Below are 25,999 nucleotides of genomic sequence, written 5' to 3' on the forward strand. Positions count from 1 at the left end.
GCCCCTCCTACCCTGGAGGAAGCTGGGCCACCTAAAGGAAACAATCGGCAACGGATAATAGAAAACTCGGAAGCCCATGTGATGCTCCCTCTCCATCCTTATGGGCCCATGAAACGACCCAACTGGGACCCCAACACCTTTGAAGGTAGGTAGCATCTGTCCACTTATTGCCGGACTCTAATAGCAGGTCTCCGAGTGGCCGCCAGAGGGCCGACTAATTTGGACAAGGTAAGAGAGAGTATCCAAGGGCCTAATGAGTCTCCCTCTATGTTTCTGGAGAGAATTATGGAAGCATATAGGAAATATACTCCTTTTGATCCTCAGGCAGAGGACCAAAAGGCATCTGTTGCAATGGCCTTTATTGAGTAGGCTGCCCCAGATATTAAGGGAAAGTTACAACGTCTAGATGGATGACAAGATATGACTTTAAGAGATTTAGTCAGAGAAGTTGAGAAAGTATATTATAAGAGAGAAACTGAGGAGGAGAGGGAACAGAGGAGAGAGAAGAAAAAGGGAACAAAAGGAGGATGATTGGAGCAAAAGGCAGACTAAAGCATTGGCTAAGGTTTTGTTCACAGCAGCAAATATGCCAGAATTTAAAAAGCAGGGAGACAGAAAGGGATACCTGGTCCCATGCCAAAGGCTGCCCCTGGCATCAGATTAATATGCCTACTGTAAAGAAAAAGGACACTGGGCCAAAGATTGCCCCAAAAAGAAGCAGCCACACCAGCCCGCCATGCTGACTCTAGAAGAGGACTAGGAAAGTCAGGGCTCGGATCACCTCCCCGAGCTCAGGGTAACATTAGAAGTGGAGGGGACTCCAGTGAACTTTGAAGTGGATGCAGGAGCAGTATTCTCAGCCTTTAAGACCCCACTGAGCCCCCTATCCAATAAATGGTCCCTAGTTCAAGGGGCTAATGGCAGTAGATATCGGGCTTCGACAACTAAGAGGATTATGGTCTTAGGAAAGTGAAAAGTCCACCACTCTTTCCTAGTAGTCCCAGAATTCCCAGCCCCATTGATGGGCAGGAATATGCTTACCAGACTCCGGGATAGAATAACCTTTAACTCTGATGGTCCCCAAGTGGAGTTTCTAAAGCCTTCAGTAAAAATTCCCATAGTCACGGCTTTGACTATGTCCGTAGAAGATGAACATCAACTCTTCTCGCTCCCTAGGAGTGATCAAATAGGCAAACTACCACAGAAATAGATAAAAGATTATCCTAATGCCTGGGCAGAAAGTCCTGGGTTAGATCTAGCCATAAAACAACCTCCAACAGTAGTAGAATTAAAACCCTCTGTCTCTCTAATCAGTGTTAAACAATATCCTCTAAGCAAAGAAGCTAAGCATGGGATAAGTCCCCATATTCAGAAATACCTGGCTCTTGGGGTCCTAAGGCCCTGTCAATCAGCCTGGAATACCCCCCTGCTACCAGTAGGAAAGCCAGAAACTGGGGACTACAGTCCTGTTCAAGACCTAAGAGAGATCAACAACAGAGTGAAGGACATTCACCCCACAGTACCCAATCCATATAATTTGCTTAGCACTCTGAATCCGAAGCAGAAATGTTACACCGTGCTGGACTTAAAAGATGCTTACTTCTGCTTGCCCCTACCTAAGGACAGTCAGTTGCTGTTTGCTTATGAGTGGATAGACCCAGAAACTGGAACATCTGGCAAAGTAACCTGGACTAGACTCCCACAGGGGTTCAAAAACTCCCCCACTCTCTTTGATGAAGCCCTCCCCAGGAACCTCAACGACTTCAGAACTGCACACCCCGAAGTCACCCTACTCCAATTTTTGGATGATCTGCTACTGTCAGCTGACACCAAGGAGAACTATGAGTCTGGGACCAAGCACTATTATCTGAGCTTGCTCGGCTTGGATATAGGGCTTCGGTCATAAGGCCCAAATTTGTCAGCAAAAAGTAATCGTCCTGGATTATTCTCTTAGGGGTGGCAAACGATGGCTCACTGAGCACAGAAAAAAAACCATTGTGCAGATACCGCCCCCATCTAATAAGAAACAACTCAGAGAGTTTCTTGGGACTGCCAGCTTTTGCAGGTTATGGATTCCTGGGTTTGCATCTCTGGCTGCCCCTTTATACCCGCTGATAAAGGGTGATGCCCACTTCCAATGGACCCCTGAGCACCAACAAGCTTTTGATGATGCCAAAAATGGTGCTGCTATCTGCTCCGGCCTTAGCACTCCCAGATGTAGAAAAACCCTTCAATCTCTACATTGAGGAAAAGAAAGGAATAGAACAGGGAGTGCTCACTCATACTTTTGGACCTTGGAAAAGGCCGGTAGCATTCTTATAAAAAAAAACTGGACCCAGGCCTAGCGGGTGGCCCCATTGCTTAAGAGCTATAGCAGCAGCAGCCCTTCTAATAAAAGATGCTCATAAATAAACTTGGGACAGAAGCTAACCATTATAGCCCCCCATGCCCTGGAAAGCATCATCTGTCAGCCTCCAGAGAGGTGGCTATCAAACTCCAGAATAAACCACTACCAGAGCCTCTTGCTTGAAAAAGACAGAATAACACTGGGACCCCCTGCTTCACTCAACCTGGCTACACTGCTGCTAGAAGAATCATCAGGACCCGTCGCTCATGAGTGTCAACACATATTGGCAGAGGAAACCAGTATACGACGAGACTTGGAGGATCAGCCACTGCCTCGCGCTGAAGTCGTATGGTTTACGGAGGGCACCAGCTTCCTCCAAGACACTAAGCGGCGGGCTGGAGCAGCAGTAGTTAGCGAAATTAATGTCATCTGGTCCTCTGGTCTCCCAGAAGGGACATCAGCCAAAAAAGAAGAACTGATTGCCCTTACGAAAGCAATGGCACAAGCAACAGGCAAAAGGGCCACCATGTACACTGATAGCCGCTATGCATTTGCCACTGCAAATGTGCACGGGGGTATTTACCAGCAAAGGTTGCTATTAACCTTCACTGGGAAAGAAATAAAGAACAAAGATGAGATCCTCCACCTTCTCTCAGCAGTGCAGGGCCCTAAAAACCTAGCTATAGTGCACTGTCCAGGGCACCAGAAGGGAAACGACACCATGGCGTTTGGAAACAGAAGGGCAGATGAGGAAGCTTAATTGGCAGCCCTAAACGGAATGACTCTGTTAACTTTTTCCACACCGGGGGAACAAAAAGTGGTCAAAAAGATGCTAGAAGACATTTTTCCAAAGTTCGGCCAGCCGAAGGTAATTGGGTCCAATACCCGACCAGCATTCATAGCCCAGGTAAGTCAGGGATTCGCCAGGACCCTGGGGATTCATTGGAAGTTACATTGTGCTTATAGACCAAAGAGCTAAGGACAGGTAGAAAGGATGAATAGAACCATCAAAGAGAACTTAACGAAATTAAGCTTGGAGAATGGCATAAAAAATTCGACTATGCTCCTACCTTATGCATTGTTTCGTGCAAGAAATACCCCCTGTGCCTCTTTGTGTAACCTCACTCCTTATGAAATTCTCTATGGTGCCCCTCCTCCAGTAAGGGACCTAACCCCAACTCTGAGACTTAATGATTCCTTTCACAACCCCTTGCTTGACAGACTTAAAGCCCTTAAACAAACACAGCACTCAGTGATACCTGTGGAAACAGTTGGCCACTGCTTATCAGCCTGGAGACGAGGGAACCCCACATTGATATCAAGTGGGAGAGTTCATCTATGTGAGATGGCATCAGGTGTCATCCCTGGAACCCCGCTGGAAAGGACCATACCAGGTGCTGCTTATAACACCTACAGTGGTGAAAGTGGAGGGAATCAATTCCTGGATCCATGCCTCCCATCTCAAGCCTGCGCCCTGTCCAGACTCCGGCTGGAAACTGGAACAGACTGGTAACCCTCTCAAGTTGCGTGTCCGTCGTGTGGGTAGGACTATGGATTCTTCCCCTAACCACCAGCAGTCCTAATCCCCATCAGCCTGTTCAGCAACAATGGCAAGCTATATATCCTACTGGGCAAGTAGTGTGGTCTATTTCACATACAGCCCTCTTATGGACTTGGTGGCCATCTCTCTACCTGGAAATTTGTCAGCTTGCCATAGGCCTCTCTGACTGGGATCTCCCTGACATAGAGGACCTCACACAGATCCCCCTTAAACCCAAAGCAGGGCAACATAGACCACCTTACCCCATTAATTATGGATGTCATCTCCCCCAGCTCAAGTGTAAACTAGCCAGTCTTGATTTTTATGTGTGCCCAGCTGATTTCCGAAGTCACAAATAGGCCCAAACCTGTGGAGGACCCAGTGCCTAGATCTACCAGAACCCCTCTACCATCTCATACTCCCCAGTTTCCGTTTTTGCCTACTTCCCCAGTCCAGAGTACAGCTGAATCTTCCCACTGGGAACTAATTAAAGGAACTTTTATGTTACTGAACTCCACACACTCAGAACTCCTTGCATTTCAGCCCAGGTATTGGACAGCTCTCTAAAATATTGTGTAATGGTGCAGATACTCCCCAGGGTGCTCTATCATGATGCAGAATCATTTGAAGGTCTACTAGGGGGGCAAACAACCTGATTTTGCCGGGAGCCAGTGTCCCTTACTCTAGCCATCCGATTGGGCATAGGAGCTGCTGCAGGAGTGGATACAGGAACAGCTGCAATGATTTGTGGTCACAACAATTGGTCCAATTAGAAAAAGCAATAGTTCAAGTCTTGAAGACGTTAAAGACCTGCATCACAGTTTTTCAGGAATCCTTAACCTCTCTCTTTGAAGTTTTTTTACAGAACAGGCGAGGATTAGACCTCCTCTTCATGAGGGACGGGAGCCCTTGTGCTGCACTGAGAGAAGAATGTTGTTTTTATGCTGACCATACTGGAGTTTTAAAAGAATCCATGAGCAAATTGAGAAAATGCTTGGAAGAGCACCAGAGAGAAAGGGAGATTCAACGAGGGTGGTTTGAGTCATGGTTTACCCACTCCCCCTGGTTAACTACACTCCTATCAGCCTTAGCAGGACCCCTGATAGTCCTTATGGTGTTGCTAACTGTGGGAAATAGAATGTGAGACCTCGCAATAATTATGATTCATTATTTTTAAGATTAAAAGTAGTCAGAAAAAGCAATGGGAAATGAACGATTAAAAGAAATTAAAATTGAAACATAAAGAACCAGGTTTTGTAAAGTTTCCAAGCTACATTCAGAACGTGAAATTCCTGTGGCAGTTAAGACAATTCCCAGAACTGCCCATTAGATGTGTGTTTAAATCTTCCCTGACCACCTAGTTACTTAACAACCGCTTCCCAGAAACCTTGCAGCTCAGCACATATACATTTCTGGGCTTCAACCAATCACTTTAAATGTATACCAATTCTCAGGGCTGATCAATCGCACCTGCCCGACGTGTTCCCACCAATGAATGGGCTAATCATGTTTTAGAGTTGTTATTTGATTTTCCCGTGGTATATTATGATTTGCTAAAGAAGGCTATGATGTATGTAAAGTCCCTGCCCTCTCTAAAGAATGTATATAAACTGTGGTCAAGTTGTTCTCGGGGCTCTTTGCTCTTTGTTCCTCTGAAGTGAGCTCTGAGCCCCAGCTTGCTGGACCCCCAGAAAACCCTTTGCTGTGGCATGACACAGTCTCTTGGTGGTCTTTTCCTCTGACATCCGACTGACCTTTTCACCTATCAAGGACCTGAGAGAGCAAAAGTCAACTCCATATCAACTTCCATATCAAACAACTTGGTCAGAACGAAGGGATGTGTCTGAATCAGCCTCTCTTTTTTTAATGTAGATTAAATGGACCAAACCAGGCCTGTGTGGAGAGCTTTTCCCAGGTGCCTATGGTTGATATACCATTCCAACTTGTGAAAGTGTCACAGGAAGTGGGGGCAGCCTCCATCTCATGGGACCCTTGGAAGCAACTGTTAGGACAAGTGATTGCCAAGGCAGTGACCTCATTCAGTTCCTGAAGGAAGTGACCTACCACACTTTCTTGGTGATGGAACTCTCTGAACTTGGGATCCGCGAAGCCAGGCACCCAGAGCAAGTCCCAGTCCCAGTCCCTGTGGTCTCAATTGCTTAGATTTACCAAGGACAGAGTCAGTCTTTCTTGGTACCTACTTATGTGATGATGGCCAAATGCCAGGAGAGCACTGAAGAGGGGCCTTTTCTGGGAAAGCAGGTAGTGGCTCAACCATGACTCCTGACAACTTCAAAGAGTTGGCAAAGAAGACCAGAACTGAGACAGGACAGGCAATTTTGGGGGAACATAGTATGGCCCACCAGTCAGAGGACACTCAGGATAGTCACAGACGTACTTGGGGGAAGGAGGTGTCATTGTGGTTGTCTGTGTGAGTTTGTGGTTTTGTCTCATGTTCTGAGAATAGGTAGGAAAGGCAGTTTGTTTGTTTGGACTAGAATGTTTCTAGGAAGTCATTTGATTACACGAGTGTTTCTATGTCTGTGTACCCCACTGTATCCGTGGTTGCAGACATTTGAAAAGCGAATGCATCAATGGTTGTGTCCTGTATAGTAGAAAGCTACCTAGCATTCATCCCGCCCAATTTAAGAATGGAGAGCGGCTTGCTTAATGGATGGGCATCACCTGCTATCTTCCTAAGTTCCTCTTTTCTTCCTGAATACTGGCCACTCTCCAGGGTAGCCTCATGGTTTTTCTTTCCAAGATATGTACTACCTCCAAACTCTGTGACATGGCCATGTACTGGATAGCTGAAGGAAATGGGAGCATCTCAGAAAACTCAGATATCAGTGTGACCAATAAAGTCTCAGTGGAGAAACACTGCTTTGGGCCTTTTACTTACCTATTTGTCCCTTGCCCTGAATGTCAGGAAGGTCTTTGCCTCAGGCCACCCCTTTTGGCAGCCTGAAGAAAACAGTTTTCAAATGGAAATGAATGGGCATCACCTCTGGCTCTTTGCTTAATTGCTTTGGAAAGGGATGTGGCTGAATCAGCCTCTTGGCCCTGTGTGAGGCAGTGGCTTAGATTCTCAGCACCTGATGGATCTAAAGAAAGTTTCCAAGTCTGCATCCAAACCAAAATGGCCAAAAGAGCAGTCATTGTGGATGAAGGTTCTCGCCTTCCTCTGTTAGCTTCCTGACCTCCTTCAAGTGATGGAGTCAAATCAGTTTTGACATTGGGTCAAATCAGTTGTTCAAACCCTGCAGAGGCTAGCTGATATTTGCTTAGGTTTTCTCATGACACCACTTCACATAAGAATCTATACCAGACAGTCAGTAGGCCTCATTTTGCAGAAGAAGAGCAGTTATATAGCAGGCCTATTTGATCACTCTTGGTTCACAGGAAGGGTGTCCAGTCCCACCCTGACATGTGGGACTCTTTTGGTTTTAATTGTGGTCATTTGTGTGGTGGTTGGAAAAGATGCCTGGGTCCACCTGGGCTTGAACTCTGGTGTGTTTCCCCTGAGAGACTGAGTTCTGGAACTGACCTCAGAGAAGCATTTCCATGAATTTTGTTGGGATTTTAGGAGGCCATGCCTGAGAGTCGCCCTTGAAACTGAGATCTAAGCCCAGGGTGGCTTTCCACAGAGCACTGGAAATTTCAGCAAGGATATCACATAATTTTATTCTTATAGACTTGACAGCCGTAGTTGAGAGTTAAAACACACATGGACCTAACATTGTAGACCTCATGGGCCTGGCTTCATGTGTCATTTTGGCCACTCGTTGGGAAGCCTTGCGTCTGAGAGTTCTCCAGAGCATTTCTTGAAATATGCTTCCTCAAAATTTAATGGTTCCTGAATGAATTGAAACCCACAGTTTCTCCAACTTCATCCTTGAAAAATGGCTAGATAAATACCATGAAATTTTTGAAATTCCCATGACCAGGTGGCACTGGAGAATCTTTGGATGTCCTGTTGGTGATCATGAGAATACCTGAGAAAGCCTTGATTGACTGGGTTTCATGAAAATGGTGTAGAACAGAGATGCCAGTATGTTGGAGCCTGCTGAGTGTGGGCCCAGAGCTGTGGTATGCAGGTGTGTGATAAAATATCTGTGGTCGGGCCATGTGGATCTGCCATTGACTTCCAAATTGCTTGTGGCTGACATGGTGCAGGCAGGAATCACTTATATGTCTGAAATCTCTCCATAAAAGGCATCTTGTTATATGGAGATGTTTCAGGGCAATGTTCAGAATCAAGTTGCTATGGTCAAAGGGGCAAGCTATGTGGGATAGAAGACAGGTTCAGAATTTGCTGTAATTTATAGTTAAGCAAAATTATCTTTTCATGGTTTTGTGGAAAGATGGCTCCAAACTTTAATAAAAGATCAGGTTGGGTCTATCATTCCCCCCTTTTCTAATGTGTCCCTTTCAAATCTTTCATAGGGTAGGGGAAGAGCACTGAGGGAATTTTAATCCCTCAGGTAACAGTCTCACTATTTTTTGAAATCACCCAAAACCGGTCTCCCTGATTTTACCTGACTTAATTAATTACTTATATTGATAGTCTATTTATTTTGGGCTCCACTCTTGTAAGAAGAGAGGCGTCACTCATTTTGGCTTCTTCTGAGCTGAGATAGGGTGACGTGAGGGGGAACTTTATGATGGTCATGAGTTGCCTTTTAGAAGTCAGTTCGGTTTGAAGTCTGGTTGGGGAAGAACCAGTTGTAAAGTCATCTGGGTATGGGTTCTTCTATGTGAGAAACAAAAACCATGAGTACTGAATAAATGTTGCAGCAGCTGGAACATGTCACTGTATGAAGTTTCCTCACCAGTCTTTAATATTCTCAGTTATCAGGACTGTCAACTTAATATTTAACTTTTAGTGTTACAGTTGTCCCTTCCCATAAGATACAGTTTAATAATTTAATGTCATCTGATCTTGCAAAATCTTTTTACTAGTATGACCTCTTTGTGTAATAGAGAAACCTTTAATTCTGTTACTCAGTGCTGGATAATCGTACTAGCCAACACCAAGCCTACCCATGTAGGTTAGGAATATCTGAGGCCTTAAAATAAAAACTTCTGCCTCTAGCAGCTCCTCCTGATAGTCTCTTTTCATAGTTATCCAGCATTCCTGTCTGAGAATCCTTCTTTGTAGCCTCCAGTCTTACTTATTTTGGAAGGCTAATATAAAGTGTATACATTAAAATATTATTATTATAATTATTATTATTATTATTCAAAATGCCCAGGAATGGCTGTATTTTTCTTTCAACTGTCTTTGCTAAGTGTTTAAGATGAAGCAGTCAAACTGACTTTTGTTTGTATCTATTGTTAACAGTCAGCTGAGCTTTTATGGTTGTCATTCCTGGGGAAGCTTGAGAGCAGCTTCTTAGTTCTGCTAGTGCCATTTGCGCTAGGTGGGTCCAGGTTTTGCTTGACCATGTGGCTTCCCTCGGAAGCATCAGGGATGTCTCCCTTCTCTGATGACTCTCTTTTTCTTAGCAAATGCATTGATTGGCTTTCTGTTCTCGGGTGGTCTCATTAATCTCCCTGATGGGGAGATTATGTGGCCCAGAGTTTATAAGCTCTTTAGAGAAGTCCCCTGTTCCCTGGATTCAGACTGACTCAGAGAGCAAGAGCCAAATATTAGTTTTCTTGGCTCTTTTCATTTAACTTTAATTTTAAATCCTAATCTTAAATATCCAGCAAATAAATTTTAACTGCCTAATATTAAGAGTACTGGGCTTTAATGTCTATAACTTTATAATTATTTATCTTTTTATTAATTGGGATCTGTATTATTTTGTCTGTTTTGTAGGTGATGACTTATTATCTTAAATTAACCCATGTTGTGTTCTTAAAGCAAAACTTCTGTAAAACACAAACAGAGAATCTTTAGATCACCCATAAGGAAATTACAAAATAAAATTTTTTTTTCACAAGAGTAAATATACTTAGTTTGCATAATAGCTACCCTGAATTTTTTTGCTTAGTTATAACTTATATCCCCTGTTTGAGATCCTAGTAATCTTGACAGAAAAAAAAAAACAACTTTTGAACATAACTTTAAATGAAACATAATCTGACCTACTGTTTTAGTAGTCATTCTCACATGTAGTAAGATGGGACACAGAGCTTTATCTCAGGTAAGGCAAATCTCTTTATTAATCTTAAGGGTTTTAGTTCTAAAGCTGATCTTTTTTTAAATATCATTTTACAATGTTAACATAAATTGTTTGAGGTCACATGAACATTAGCTAACACCATATGATATCATATTTAAAACATGAATAAAAGAAAGGCTGAAAGTTTTTAACCTTTACATAGATAAGGCTCTCATTACCTTAAAAATACATTTAAATTGTTCCCAATGTATAAAGTAACATAAAACTTTACATATCTTTTTGATAACAGATAAATAAATTCTCAACATATATTTTTACCAAACAACTTCAGAACGCCAGCATGATATAATGCTTTTTAAGTTTCTACCTTACAGACTTGTATATGGAAAATATGAGCACATTAATAGCATCATAATTACATTGATGTTTCTACATTAACCAAGTTTAGCTTTTAAAGTAATGGCAGTACAGTTCTCTAAAATAACAGTTCTTATTTAATCAGTTGTTTAATTTTTATGGTTACTATCTCTAGAAAAAATAAAACTTAATAAACACAATGTTATGGGTAAACTTATGTTTTAAGAAATTTTTGTCTCTTTAACACATGACTGATTTTTACAATCTTATACAGACTTTAGTACACACTTGTACAGACCTTAGTAAATAAATCAGATATCTAACAAAAGTACTCATGAATGAGTAATCCCATATCAAATTTACTTTACTTATTTATCAAAATATTAGACAAATGTATTGAAGATTGTAAACCATTTTTTTTTTGTTGTAGGAAAAGTCGTAGAACCAAGTCATATTAGATATTTGGTAGACATTAATATTTTATTAGATATTTGAACACCTAGAAAAACTTGTAAGATTAAATTTAAAGACTTTTATTTTTATCTGTTTATCCAATTTAAATTGAAATATTTAAATCACGTGAATTAACGATCATTGGATCCACTTCTTAAAATTTGTTCTTATGAGCATTTTTTATGAACTTTCTTTATATATGTTAATTTTTGTATCATATATTTGATATAAGGATATATGTACATATAGACATACAACACATAACAGACGTGTGCACACATAAAAATAGTAAAGGCCTTATAGCTTTTTGCGGATTAAATCTGCTTTGCAATGTTTCAAAAACTCCACAGTTGGTCAAAGATAGAACTGATCAGAAAAACATTAACTTAGGTCTGTAGGATAAAAATCAGAGCTAAAAAAAAAATACAGTAACTAAGGAAAAAAAGAAGAGTCCTAAAAAAATGACTGGCCAGTAATTAGTAAAAACCATACAATTTGCCTTTTTTCCACCCTTAGGCCTCAGATCAGTCTCCTACTGAGCTTGCAGGCTTCTTTTATTTGCATTTCAAAATAACTCCTGGCTGAGGTCTGGAAGGAGCAGTAAAAAACTGCTATTCAGAGCAGACACATCAGGCCTAAGGCATTTTAACCATAATTTTCAGGTTAGGTTGTTGAAAATTATGATACAAGTTTAAGATTTAATTCACAAAATTTTATATCTTAACATCTTGTTTTGTCAAAATATACCCTAAAATGATTTACTATCCTTGTCTAAATTAATGCACTGGTACACACAGTGACATTTTCCCAGGCTACCCAATTCAAAATTGGTGAAATAAAAGACTGAATAATTGGGAAGTTACTTGCCAACTTGGAAGTAGAGTTCTTTGGTTTTCCATCATAAGTATTTAATTTCTCTGGCATGACTTATCTGAAATCATAAACTAAACAATTACCTACACCCGACTTTTAACTGCAAGATTGTGCAATGCTTCAAAAACCCATTCAGATACCAGATTGTTACAATAACACATCATCATTTAGACACACATTCAGCTAAGATCATTCCCAAGAAACAATTTATAATATCAACACATTATTGCACATGTCTTAAAGGGCCAGAAACAAAGACACAAGACAGAAAGGAGCTCCAGACTATGGCTGACAGACAGAAGCCTTTAAAATAGAGCAGATAAGAGAAAAATATTCTACTCCAGTGGAACCATAGATGTCCCCACAAGGAGACCAGATGTTTTTACCGAGGGGCAACCTGAAATGTAAAATCAAGGGTCTCCATGGTGACTTTACTGAATTTAGTATCCCTTTTTTCTTTTTCTCTTTTGTAAGAAGACAGACGTTGCATAATCTTTACAGTGCAGGGAAGGAATGAGGGAATTCCCTGAAGCAACAGGGCTTTGGCAGCTGCTGGTAGTCCCTCAGTCCCTCCTTTTACTTACAGGATTAGCTCCTCTGCTTCAGTTCCACCCCAAGCATGCTCCATCTCCTAACATATCAGTAGTCAGCTCTCAAAAAGTTCCAGGCCGGGGGGGCGTGGTTTATCAAAATTTGTAACTTAAAGTTTGGTTTCTGACCTTGAAGCCAATTAATGCCAATTTGATAAAGAGGACAGGGTTTTTGAGAAAAAGAAAAAGAGATGTTTATTGCTTTGCTAACAAAGGAGAAACACAGGGGACTCTGCCCAAAGGTTGTGACTCTCTTGATCTGGAGGTACAAGTGGTTTTAAAGGAGTTTCACTTCTTAACCTGGGAGATACTCAGTTTTTACATCCCCAGCAGACATTGCTCTGTGCAGTGGGTGTACTCCAGGCAGCCAGCTAGGGGCTTCTCTTATCCTGCTTAACAAAGGGGGGTAATGTTCATCGCAGTTCCTTTAAACACAGTCCAAAAAGGTGTTATACTTAATTGCTTTATTACCCATTTTCACGTCCAATATCCTTAAGTTTTTACTACAGAAATCACACAAAAAAATGCACAAAAACAAACAAACAAAAAACACATAGAACACAGAACAAAACAGAAAAAAAAACAGAAACCCAGCACCAAAACAGAAAAGCAGAGGAGCAATGCAACATCTTGCGAAAGCTCCAGGGTAGGACCGCATGCGTGCATATCCTCACCTCTCTACCCATTCAGAGGAATTCCCTACATAACAGAACAGAGGACAGAATGATTCTCGTTACTGTCCCAGACAAGAGTATATGTGAGCCTCCTCAGGCCTCCTCTCTGTCATCAGAAGAGATCTCCCTTAACCAGATATCAGATGTTATAAAGGCGCCACTTACCTCTGGAGGCCTCCTCCACCAGGTGCTTGCTAATAGTTATAGTCCAGTGGTTCATTGCAGTGCTCCCTGGACCAAAGTCTCACTCCAAGGTGTTGAAACATCTCAAGTTGCGCATCCCTTAGAGTGGCTCTGTAGCCAGGAGCCCTAGAGGGAAGACCAGCTTCAGAATTTCCAGCAGTCTGGTCTTGTGATCCATTCGGGCAGGGTAATCTTTCTGGGGAACTGCAAAATGTTAGACCAGGACAAAAGAAAAGACCATTGACTCCAATTAAAATCAAATTAAAACAAGTTTATTATTTCAACCGGCCGGCCAGCCTCTCCCTCACAAAACGGCAGGAACAAGACAGCAACCCCATCTTTCCTACAGCCCAGCTATATAGCCCAGAAAGTTAAACAAAAGGGGGATTACAGATAACAGAATTTTGACAAGCATCACACTAAATGTAGTTTACTTTCTATTTTTGCTGGCCCCAACATCAGAAATTATGATGACCATTAGACTTCAGAGAGGGTCGTTGTCTGGCCAGGGAAGGCCAAAATTTATGATGTGTCACTAAAGTTTCAGAGAGGGCTGCTATCTGGTCAGAGAGATAGGCATGGGTGAGTTCAAGGCACGGGCAGACATTCCAAACATGTTCAGAAACTGCAGTAATTTATAGTAAAACCAAAATTAGCTTTTCATGGCCTTGTGGCAAGATGGCTCCCAATTTTAATAAAATATCAGGTTTGGTCTGTCAACCCTGTCCCTTACTTTTGGAAACTTCTCTACCACCTCCAAGGTTGTGAACTCCTGAGGATTTTTCATTCCAGATATGTATTCACAGATTTTCTAACTCTTCTCCTATAATTGTGTCTTACTTGGGGGGAAGGTAATGTCAAGTCATCGTTCTGGATAAGAGTGGGAAGATTTTTGTATAGCACATATTTGCATACACATTGGATTCCTTATCTAATTTTCCATTCGAAATTCTGAAACCCTGACACTAACCCATACCCTACTAGACTCTGACTACTAATTCTAATATGATGGAGAAACATAACCCAAACAGAATAGAAATACAAGCAGTTCAGAGGAGTCATGGTGTATAGTTGGACTTGCATTTTGCATGATAAAGGGTTAGTGTTATAAATCAAGTCAATTTTTAATTGAAATAGTTCTCCATGTGTTTTTAAAGTTAACAAATATGTGAATTCCTGTCTCCCTTTCTCTGTAGCCTATTGAGTACATGTATTTTTGTATGCACATATAGAATCCTACCTGGTGTCACACGTACATTCTTGTGAGGTGGCTGACTTGGCAGATACAAGTTGTGAGAAGAGATCACTCCTCCTAAACACGGTTGGAACTGAAAATTCAAACTATGGGTGAGATTCCTAGTTGAACAAAATTATACATAAATCCATGTTTAGTAAAATAAATATTTTTGGGTCTGTGGATGATATATATTTCATGATGAATTTCAATTGGCATATATATTGCTACTTTTTAATGTCTGTGTATTTTTTGTATCTGCAGATATTTCTAAATATGAAATATATATGTCTTATTATACACTCCCTAAATTCATTCATGTTCATGTATTTGGATTTATAATCGACTTTTTACAAGATTATTCTCAGAAATATTCATCCACCTGAAATACATATTTGTTTCCTAGTGCTGAAAACTGACTTCGGTGAATGGTACCTACAAATCCTAATATTTCTACAGTAACTGAACCAGTTTAACATCAATGTAAGTAGATTCCTATGATACAAAATGTTTATTTTGACGTTCATTTTAATTCAACACTGGTACATTCCTATTTCTTCAGTTTATGCACATCATAGGATATATATTTATCCACAAGTTCACAAATTTATAGACATTTGTCTCTCTATCAATCACTTCCTGCTTCAGAACGCATGTATTCTTCCAGGTTTCTTGGCTGGACTTTTCATGAGATTTTTTTCCAAAGACATTATTTTCGATTTCTATAATCATTTTGAAGCAAAACTCACAAACTCTTCATGATAAACCATAACCCTAATATTACCATTAGATGTATAACTGGTTGAATTGAATGATTGTATATCAATATAATATTTCCTGTATATTTTCAGATATCAATTCAATCCATTATTTAAAGTTGGAAGTAGTTATATTATTTATTCACAGTATGGTCTATTCATGCATTATCTCTATATTGATAGACAAAGGTACACCCATTTGTATCCCCAACACTAATTTATATGTCTTCAAAATATTGCACCCAGAAATGGTGGAAGAAATAATCATGTCACCTGAACTACATATACATTTTATCACAGTAATATTCTGGACAAAAATACAAAGATCACACTTATGTTTGTACCAAAGCCTAAATGGAAAGTGAGCATGGATTATGAAAAACATCTAATACTCTCAAATGTCAATCCTATTGTGACTACATATTTGTTTCTTCCTAAGATTATATATTCAACCTCAAGGCTGTTGAAAATGTCTAATCCTATCACTCACTTTATAATTGGCCTGATTTCCCAATGTCTCTATTGATATCTGCTTTCCTACATATTTTCCCCAGTCCATCATTGTGACAGATTCTTCACATGTGCTGACATTTACATTCACTCTCTACCTGAAACCCTATTGCTAAAGAACTTTTGGTCCAAATCCTATACTCACTCTTCTTTCCTATTGACTATCTTCCTAATCCTACCAACTATCCCTTTTTGACTGTATGTTGTCTTCTACATTCAATCATCCAAGGTACAAAGACCTATGCCATTGTATATCGATTTATCGGAGACATTTTTGCAGAACATAATTCAAAGCTAAGTATCCCAATCAAGCGCCCAATGACCTTCTGGTCTGCAAAGCTTACCTAGATTTCTGTTTACCTATTTATATTTCACTTATATATTCTTATTAATATCACAGGTTCAGAATACCATAATTCATCCTGCAGAATGATTCCTAACCCAAATTGTGCATGTTATTAACCCTAACCATACACTCTTCCCTCAATCTAACTTTACAGAAGAGCAGGTACAGAGTTGGTCTTATAACACAGGAATGGAGGGGATATTTCACCTACTGATAACCTCAAAGGTCCATGCAGAAATTATTTCTGTAGAAGTCGTAGGCCGCTATGAATGACCAGAGAGAGAAAAAGTCATCTTCCAAGGCAAACGACCTGGTCAGGATGAATAGATGTGTTTGAATCAACATCTATCTTCTTAATGTAGAGAAGATCGACTAAACCATGCCTGTGTGGAGAGCTCTTCCTGGGTGCCTATGGTTGATATACCATTCTAACTTGTGAAAGTGTCACAGAAAGTAGGGGCAGCCTCCATCTCATGGGAACCTTGAAAGCAACTGTTAGGGCAAAGTGGTTGCCAAGGCAGTGACCTAATACAGTTCCTGATGGAAGTGACCTACCTAACTTCCTTGGTGATGGAACTCTTTGAACTTGGGATCCTTGAAGCCAGGCAAACAGAGCCAGTCACAGTCCGAGTCCAGGTGGGCTCACTTATTTGGATTTACCAATGACAGAGTCAGTCTTTCTAGGTACCTACTGATGTGAGGATGGCTAAAAGCCAGGAGAGCTTTGAAGAGGGGCCTTTCCTGAGAAAGCAGGAAGTGGCTCACAGCTGTCTCCTGACAACTTCACAGAGTTGGCCAACGAAATCAGATCTGAGACAGGACAGGCCATTTTGGGGTAACATTGTATGGCCCACCAGTCAGAGAACATTCCGGAAAGTCACAAACTAACTTGGGGGAAGGAGATGCCTTTGTGGGTGTGGATGTGAGGTTGTGGTTTTGTCTTATGTTCTGAGAATAGGTAGGAAAGGCAGTTTGTTTGTTTTGGAGTGGACTGATCTAGTAAGTCGTTTGACAAGGCGAGTTTTTCTATGTCTGTGTATCCCATTGTATCCATTGATGTAGACAGTAAAAAAGAGAATGCATCAATGGATGTGCCCTGTCTAGTAGAAAGCTTCCCAGCATTCATCCTGCCCAATTTATGAATGGACTGTGGCTTGGCTTAGGGATGGGCAACACCTAATATCTTACTAAGTTCCTGATTTCTTCCTGAATTCTGGCCACTCTCCAGTTTAGTCTCATGGTTTTGTACCACGTCCAAGCTATGTGGCATGGCCATGTTCTGGATAGCTGAAGGGAATGGCCAGCATGTCAGAAAACTCAGATATCAGTGTGACCAGGAAAGTCTCAGTGGAGAAACCCTGCTTTGGGCCTTTTGCTTACATATAGTTCTGTTTCCCTGAATGTCAGGAAGGTCTTTGCTTCAGGCCACCCCTTTGTGAAGCCTGAAGAAAACAGTTTTCAAATTGAAACGAATGGGCATAACCTGTGGCTCTTTGCTTTATTGCTTTGGAAAAGGATGTGTCTGAATCAGCCTCTTGGCCCTATGTGAGGCTGTGGCTTAGATTCGCAGCATGTGATGGATCTAAAGAAAGATCCCATGTGTGCATCCAAAACCAAAATGGCCAAAATTGTTGTCATTGTGGATGAAGTCTCTAGCCTTCTTCAGTAAGGTTCCTGACCTCCATCAAGTGAGAATAGGGATCCATTGGTTGAAATGAGTTTTTCAAAGCCCTGCAGAGGCTAGCCCATAGATGCTTGGCTTTTCTCATCACTCCAATTCACATAAAGAATCTAAACACCACAATCAGAAGGCCTCTAATTAGACAAGCAGAATATTATTAATGGCAGGCCTATTTGATCACTCCTGGTTCACAGGAAGGGTGTCTATTCCACCCTGACATTAGGCAAATGAGGGGCAAGGGAGCTCATTTTGGACACTGTCTAGGGCTGCACCCCTTATGGAAAACTCCAGCCAGAGGTTATGAAGAGTGTCTATATGGAAGAAAATGAAGGCCACGTGGGAGTATTTTGGTTTTAATTGTGGTCATTTGTGTGGTGGTTCGAATAGATGACTGGGTCCACCTGGGCTTGTTCTCTGGTGTGATTCCCCTTAGAGACTGAATTCTGAAACTGACCTCAGAGAAGTATTGCCATGAATTTTCTTGGGATTTTAGGAGGCCACACATGAGAGCCACCCTTGGAAAATGAGATCTAGGCCCAGGGTGGCTTTCCACAGAGCACTTGGTATCTCAGCCGGAATATCACATGATTTTATTCTGAAATAATTGGCAGCCATAGTTGAGAGTAAAAACACACATGGATCTCACATTTAGACCTCAATGGGCCTGGCTTCATGTGATCTTACTTTTTTAAAGATATTGGGTAGGAGTTATAAATGTAGTCAATTATTTGTTGAAATAGTTTTCCATGGTTTTTTAAAGTTAACAAATATGTGAATTCCTGTCTCCCTTTCTCTGTAGCCTACTCAGCACATGTATTTTTATATGCACATATAGAATCCTACCTCTTGGAAGGTGGCTGAATTGGCAGAAACAAATTGTGAGAAGAGATCACTCCTCATAAATGCTGTTGGAACTGAAAATTAAACCTATGGGTCAGCTTCCTAGTTGAACAACATAATAGATAAATCCATGTTCAGTAAAATACATATTTTGCTTCTGTGGATTATATATACTTCATGATAAAGTTCAATTGGCATATATATAGTTATTTTTAATTTCTGTTTGAGTGTTTTTTTAAGGATAAAAAACACAACAGTGTTTTTTTAAGGATACAAAAAATATATATATATATATATATATATATATATATATATATATATATATGCACTCTACAGATTTTTCAAAATATGAAATATATGTGTCTTATATATACTCCCTTAATTCATTCTTGTTCATGTATGTGGATTTATAATTAACTTTCAACAAGATTATTCTCAGAATTATTCATCCACCTGAAATACATATTTGTTTCCTAGTACTGAAAACTAACTTCAGTGAATGGTGCATTCAAATTCTAATATTTCTACAGTAACTGACCCAGTTTAACATCAAGGCAAGTAGATTCATATGGGACATGATGTGTACTTTGAAGTTCATTTTTATTCAACACTGGTACATTATTATGTCCTCAGTTTATTCACACCATTGGATATATATTTCATCTGCAAGTTCACAAGTTAATAGGCATTTGTTTCACTTTCAATCACTTCCTGTTTCTGAACATATGTGTTACTCTAGGTTTCTTGACTAGTTTTTCATGAGACTTCTTTCCAAACACATTATTTTCGATTTCCATAATCACTTTTGAAGCAAACTCCCACACCATTCATGTTAAACCATAGCCCTAACATTACCATTAGATGTATAACTGGTTGGAATGAATGTATGTATATCAATATAAGAATTCCTGTATATTTTCACATATCAATTCAATCCATTATTTAAAGTTGGAACCAGTTTTATTATTTATTCAAAGTATGGTATATTCATGCATTATCTCTATATTCACAGACACAGGCTACACCTCTTTGTACCCAAAATACTAATTTATATGCCTTCAAATTTTGCTTCCAGAAATGGTGGAAAAATTACTCATGTCACCTGATCTACATATACACGTAATCACAGTAATATTCTGGACACAAAATGCAAAGGTCACACTTATGAATGAACCAAAGCCTAAATGGAAAGTGAACATGGATTACTAAAAACATCCATGTTCAGTTTGCCTAATGCTTGAGTGGGTGGTTTGCGAGCAATTGGGTGAGGGAGTATATTCTGCAGTTTGGCAGTTGGGGACAGCACAGTCTGGGAACAAGATTAGCAAACATTTCTCAAGATTTCAACAGTGTTTTTTTAAGGATACAGAAAAACAGGAAGTGACAAGTACCTATTTTATTAAACTTTCAATATAAGCATGAAAAGAGAAATCTACGTAAGATTTGAAACCCAGAAGGGCATTGGGCCCTTGACTGGGATACTTAGCATTGAATTACGTTCTGCACAGATGTCTGAGATAAATCGAAATACAATGGCATAAGACCTTGTACCTTGCATGATTGAATGTATAAGAGAACATCCCGTCAAAAAGGGATAGTCGAGAAGATTAGGAAGATAGTCGGATTGTTTAGGAAGAAGAGTGAGTATAGGATTTGGAACAAAAGTTCTTTAGCAATGGGTTTTCTGTTAGAGAGTGAATGTAAATGTCAGCACATGTGAAGAGTCAGTCACAATGCTGAACTGGGAAAAATATGTAGGATAGCAGATACCAATAGAGACATTAGGAAATCAGGCAAAGTATAAAGTGAGTGATAGGATTAGACATTTTCAACAGGCTTGAGGTTGAATATATAATCTTAGGAAGAAACAAACATGTAGTCACCAATAGGATTGACATTTGAGAGAATTAGGCAACATGGACATGGATGTTTTTAGTAATCCATGTTCAGTTTCCATTTCGGCTTTGGTACAATCATATGTGTGACCTTTGCATTTTGTGTCCAGTATAGTACTGTGATAAAATGTATATGTAGATCAGGTGACATGAGTTTGTTTTCAACCATATAGGATCAATATTTTGAAGACGTATAAATTAGTATTGTGGGGACAAAGAATTTTACCATCTGTATATGAATATAGAGAATATGCATGAATAGACCATACTGTGAATAAATAATATAACTGTCTCCACTTTAAACAATGGATTTAATTGTTATATGAAAATATATAAGAAATCGTATATTGATATACACTCATTCATTCCAACCAGTTATACATCTTTGGGTAATGGTATATCATGAAGGGTGTGTGATTTTTGATTCAAAAGTGATTATGGAAATCAAATATAATGTGTTTGGAAAGAAGTCTCATGAAAAGACCAGTCAAGAACCATGTAGGCATACATGTTTTCTGAAGCATAAAGTGATTGAAAATGAAACAAATGCCTATAAATCTGTTAACTTGTGGATGAAATATATATCCCATGACGTGCATAAACTGAAGAAATAGTAATGTACCAGTGTTGAATGAAAATGAAAGTCTAAATTCACAACATGTCCCACAGGAATCTACTTGCATTGATGTTAAACTGGGTCAGTTACTGTAGAAATATTAGGATTTGTAAGCACCATTCACTGAAGTTAGTTGTCAGTACTAGGAAACAAATATGTATTTCAGGTGGATATTCATCATTTCTGAGAATAACCTTGTGAAAATTTGATTATTAATCCACATACATGAATATGAATGAATTAAGGGAGTATATAAGTATATAATAAGACACATATATTTCAAGTTTTGACAAGTCTGGAGAATATATATATATATATATATATATATATATATATATATATATATACACACACACACACACACAAAACACACACAGAGGCATTAAATTAGCAATATATATGCCAATCAAAATTTATCTTGAAATATACATCATCCACAGATGCAAAAATATTTCTTTTACTGAACATGGATTTATGGATAATGTTGTTAAACTAGGAAGCTAACCCATATTTTGAATTTGCAGTTCCAACAGCGTTTAAGAGGAGTGATCACTTGTCAGAAATTGTATTTGCCAAAACAGCCACCTCACAAGAATGTACTTATGATACCAGGTAGGATTCTATATGTGCATTTAAAAATACATGTGCGGAATAGGCTACAGAGAAAGGGAGACAGGAATTCACATATTTGTTCACCTTAAAAACACATGCAAAACTATTTCAATTAAAAATTGAAAAGATTTATAACACCTACCATTAATCATGCAAAAGAGAAGTCCAACTATACACCATGATTCTTCTGAACTGCTTGTATTCCTATTCTGTTTGTGTTATTTTTCTCCATCATATTAGAAGTAGTAGTCAGAGTCCATTAGGGTATGGGTTAGTGTCAGGGATTTAGTATTTCGAATGGAAAATTGGAAAATGAATCCAATGTTTATGGAAATATATGCTACACAAATATCTTCCCACTCTCATCCACAACAAAGCCTTGACATTACCTTCACCCCAAGTAAGACACATTTAGAGGAGAAGAGTTAGAAAATCTGTGAATGCATATCTGGAATGCTATACGCTCAGGAGTTCACAATCTTGGAGGTGGTAGAGCAGTTTCCAAAAGTAAAAGACATGGAAACCACTCCACAAACATAGAGCTCTGCTGGCCTAAAGACTTCTTGAGAAACTGCCTCTGAGGTTGGGCACTTGAAATATATGTTGTTGTCAGGAGCTTTAGCTTCCTTTCTAGTGAGATCATCAAACCTGGGTCTGCATCTATGTGACCTGGAGGACATGAATTCTTATTTTACAATGAACATGAGACAGCAGTGCTGAATTCTCTCTTTGTAGGTAAACTGTGGCCACTGGGGGCTAAGTGTCTCACTGTGTGGACTGTGAATCCATTTGGTTCTCCTCCTCTTTTCGTGGTGGTTCTTGCTGCTGCACTGGGACTTTGGTACTTGCTTCACGAAATACAACAATTTCAACTGGGAAACAGTGCTGGAGAGAGTTCTGCCACATGTGGTTGGTCAGGGCCTGCAGGAGAATGCACCCACCAGGCTTCTTTCCCTCATAGCTTGCACCCTTGACCGTATCAACCTGATGCTGAACATTGCCCTGAAACCTCTCCATATAACAAGATACCTTTACAAATAAAGGTCTACTGGTTGCACCATGTCAATCACAAGCTATTTGGAAGCCAATGACCGAACCACATGGACCCACCACAGATGTTGTATCACACACCTGCCCAACACTGCTCTAGGCTCACTACTCAGAAGACTCCAACTTACTGGCATCTCTGTTATACATTATTTTCATTAAACCCAGTCAATCAAGGCACTCTCTGGTGCCATGATCAGCAACAGTACATCCAAAGATTTTCCAGTGCCCCCTGGTCATGGGAATTTCAAAAATTTCATGGTGTTTATGTAGCCATTTTTCAAGGATGAAGTTGGAGGCACTGTGGGTTTCAGGAACCATTAAATGTTGAGGAAGCTCATTTCAATGAAACTCTGGAGGACTCTCATAGGCAAGGCTTCACAGAGAGTGGACAAAAAGTCACATGAAGCCAGGCCCATTGAGGTCTACAATGTGAGCTCCATGTGTGTTTTGACTCTCAACTATGGCTGCCAAGTCTTTAAGAATAAAATCATGTTATATCTTGGCTGAGAATCCAAGTGCTCTGTGGAAAGCCACCCTAGGCCTTTACCTCAGTTAATAAGGGCGACTCTCATGCGTGGCCTCCTAAATTCCCAATACAACTCATGGCAATACTTCTTTAGGTAAGTTCCAGAACTCAGTCTCTAAGGGGATTCACACCAGAGTTCAAACCCAGGTGCACCCAGTCAACTCTTTCAATCTCCACACAAATGACCGCAATTAAAACCAAAACACTCACACATGGCCCTCATCTTTTTCCATATAGACACTCATCATGACCTCTAGCTGGAGGTTTCTATGAGGGGCGCTGGACAAGACAGTGTCCAATTTGAGGCCTACTGACTGTGGTGTTTAGATTCTTTATGTGGATTGGGGTCATGAGAAAACCTAAGCACCAATGGGCTAGACTCTGCATGGTTTGAAGAACTTATTTGACCAAAAAGATTCACTTGATGGTGTTCAGGAACCTTACAGAGGAAGGCGAGAGACTTCATCCATAATGAATGCTCTTTTGACCATTTTGGTTTTGGATGCACACATGGCGTCATTCTTTAGATCCATCAGGTGCTGAGAATCTAAGCCACAGCCTCAGACAGTGCCAACAGGCTGATTCAGACACATCCCTTCCGAAATCAATTACTCAAAGAGGGACAGGTGATGCCCATTCATTTCCATTAGAGAACTGTTTTATTCAGGCTTCACAAAGGGGTGGCCTTAGACAAAGATCTTCGTGACATTCAGTGCTATAGAACAATAGGTAAGCAAAAAGCCCAAAGCAGGGTTTCTCCACTGAAACTTTCCTGGTCACACTTATATCTGAGTTTTCTGAGATTCTCGCCATTCCCTTCAGCTATCCAGTACATGTCCATGTCACAGAGCTTGAAGGGGGTACATATCTTGGTCACAAAACCATGAGCCTATTCTGGAGAGTGGCCAGAATTCAGTAAGAAAACAGGAACTTAGGAAGATAGCAGGTCTTGCCCCTCAATAAGGCAAGCCTCCATCCTTTCATAAATTGGGCAGGATGAGTGTTGGGAAGCTTTTTCCTTGACAGGAGACATCCATTGATGCAATTTCTATTATAATGTCTACAACCACGGACACAGTGGGTTACACAGACATAGAAACACTCACCTTGTCAAATGACTTACTAGAAACAGTCCACTCCAAACCAAAGAAACCACCTTTCCTACCAATTCTCAGAACACGAGACAAAAACCACAAACCCACACTGATTTTCATAAAGGCACCTCTTTCCCCCAAGTAGGTCTGTGACTATCTGGAGTGTCCTCTGCCTGGTTGGCAATACTTTGTTCCCCTGAAATGGCTTGTTTGTTTACAAATCTGGACTCCTTGGCACACTCTGTGAAGTTGTCAGGAGCCAGCGGAGAGCCTCTACCTGCTTTCTCAGGAAAGACCCCTTTTCAGATTTTTCCAGGAATTTTGCCATTCTCACATCTTTAGGTACCAAGAAAGACTGACTCTCTGCATGATAAATCCAAACAAGTGACACCTCTGTGACTGTTATTGGGCCTGGCTCTGGGTGCCTGGTTTCCGGGATCCCAAGTTCAGAGAGTTCCATCACCAAAGAAGTGAAGTAGGTCACTTCCTTCATGAACTGAATGAGCTCACAGCCTTGGCAACCACTTTGTCCTAACAATTTCTTCATAGGGTCCCATGAGATGGAGGCTGCCCCTACTTCCTGTGACACATTCACAAGTTAGAATGGTATATCAACCATAGGTACCAGGGGAAAGATCTCCACACAGGCCTGGTTTGGTCCATTTGCTCTGCATTAAAAAGAGAGAAGCTGATTCAGACACATCTCTTCATCCTGACCAGGTTGTTTGCCATGGAAAATGACTTTTGCTCTCTCAGGTCCTTCATAGCAGTCTACATCTTCTTCAGGTATCATTTATGCATGGTTCTTTGAGATTCTCAGCAGGGGGAAGATCCCCTACATTCCTGTATTGTATGACCAACTCTGTCCCTGCACTGATGTAAAGTTAGATTGAGGGAACAGTTTATAGTTAATAACGTGTTCGATTTGGGTTAGGAATCATTCTGCAAGATGAATAATGGTATTGGGAACCTGTGATATTTACAAGAATATATAGGTGAAATATAAGTATGGAAACAGAAATCTAGGGAAGATTTGAAGCCAAGTAGGCCATTGGGCCCTTGAGTGGGATACTTAACTTTGAATTATATTCTGCACAGATGTCTCAGATAAATCAATATACAATGAAATAGAATCTTGTACCTTGTATGATTGAATAACAAACAGAACATCCAGCCAAAAAGGGATAGTCCGTAGGATTAGCAAGATAATCAGTAGGTTTAGAAAGAAGAGTGAATATAGGACTTGTACCAAAAGTTCTTTACAAATTGGGTTTCGCTTATAGACTGAATATAAATGTCAGCACATGTGAAGAGGCAGTCACAGTGATGAACTAGGGAAAATATGTAAGAAAGCAGATATAAATAGAGACATTAGGAAATCAGCAAAAGTATAAAGTGTGTAATTTGTTTAGAAATTTTCAAAAGGATTGAGTTTGAATATATAATCTTAGGAAGAAACAAATATGTTGTCACAAATTGGATTGACTTTTGAGAGCATTACGTAACCAGGACATGGATGTTTTTATTAATCCATGCTCACTTTTTATTTAGGCTTTGGTAAAATCATAAGTGTGACCTTTGCATTTTGTGTCCAGAATATTAATGTGATAAAATGTATATGTAGATCAGGTGACATGAGTATTTCTTCCACCATTTCTGTAGCAATATTTTGTAGACGTATAAATTAGT

Source organism: Callospermophilus lateralis, chromosome 13 (genome assembly GCF_048772815.1).
Source record: "Callospermophilus lateralis isolate mCalLat2 chromosome 13, mCalLat2.hap1, whole genome shotgun sequence".
NCBI classification, from domain to species: Eukaryota; Metazoa; Chordata; class Mammalia; order Rodentia; family Sciuridae; genus Callospermophilus; species Callospermophilus lateralis.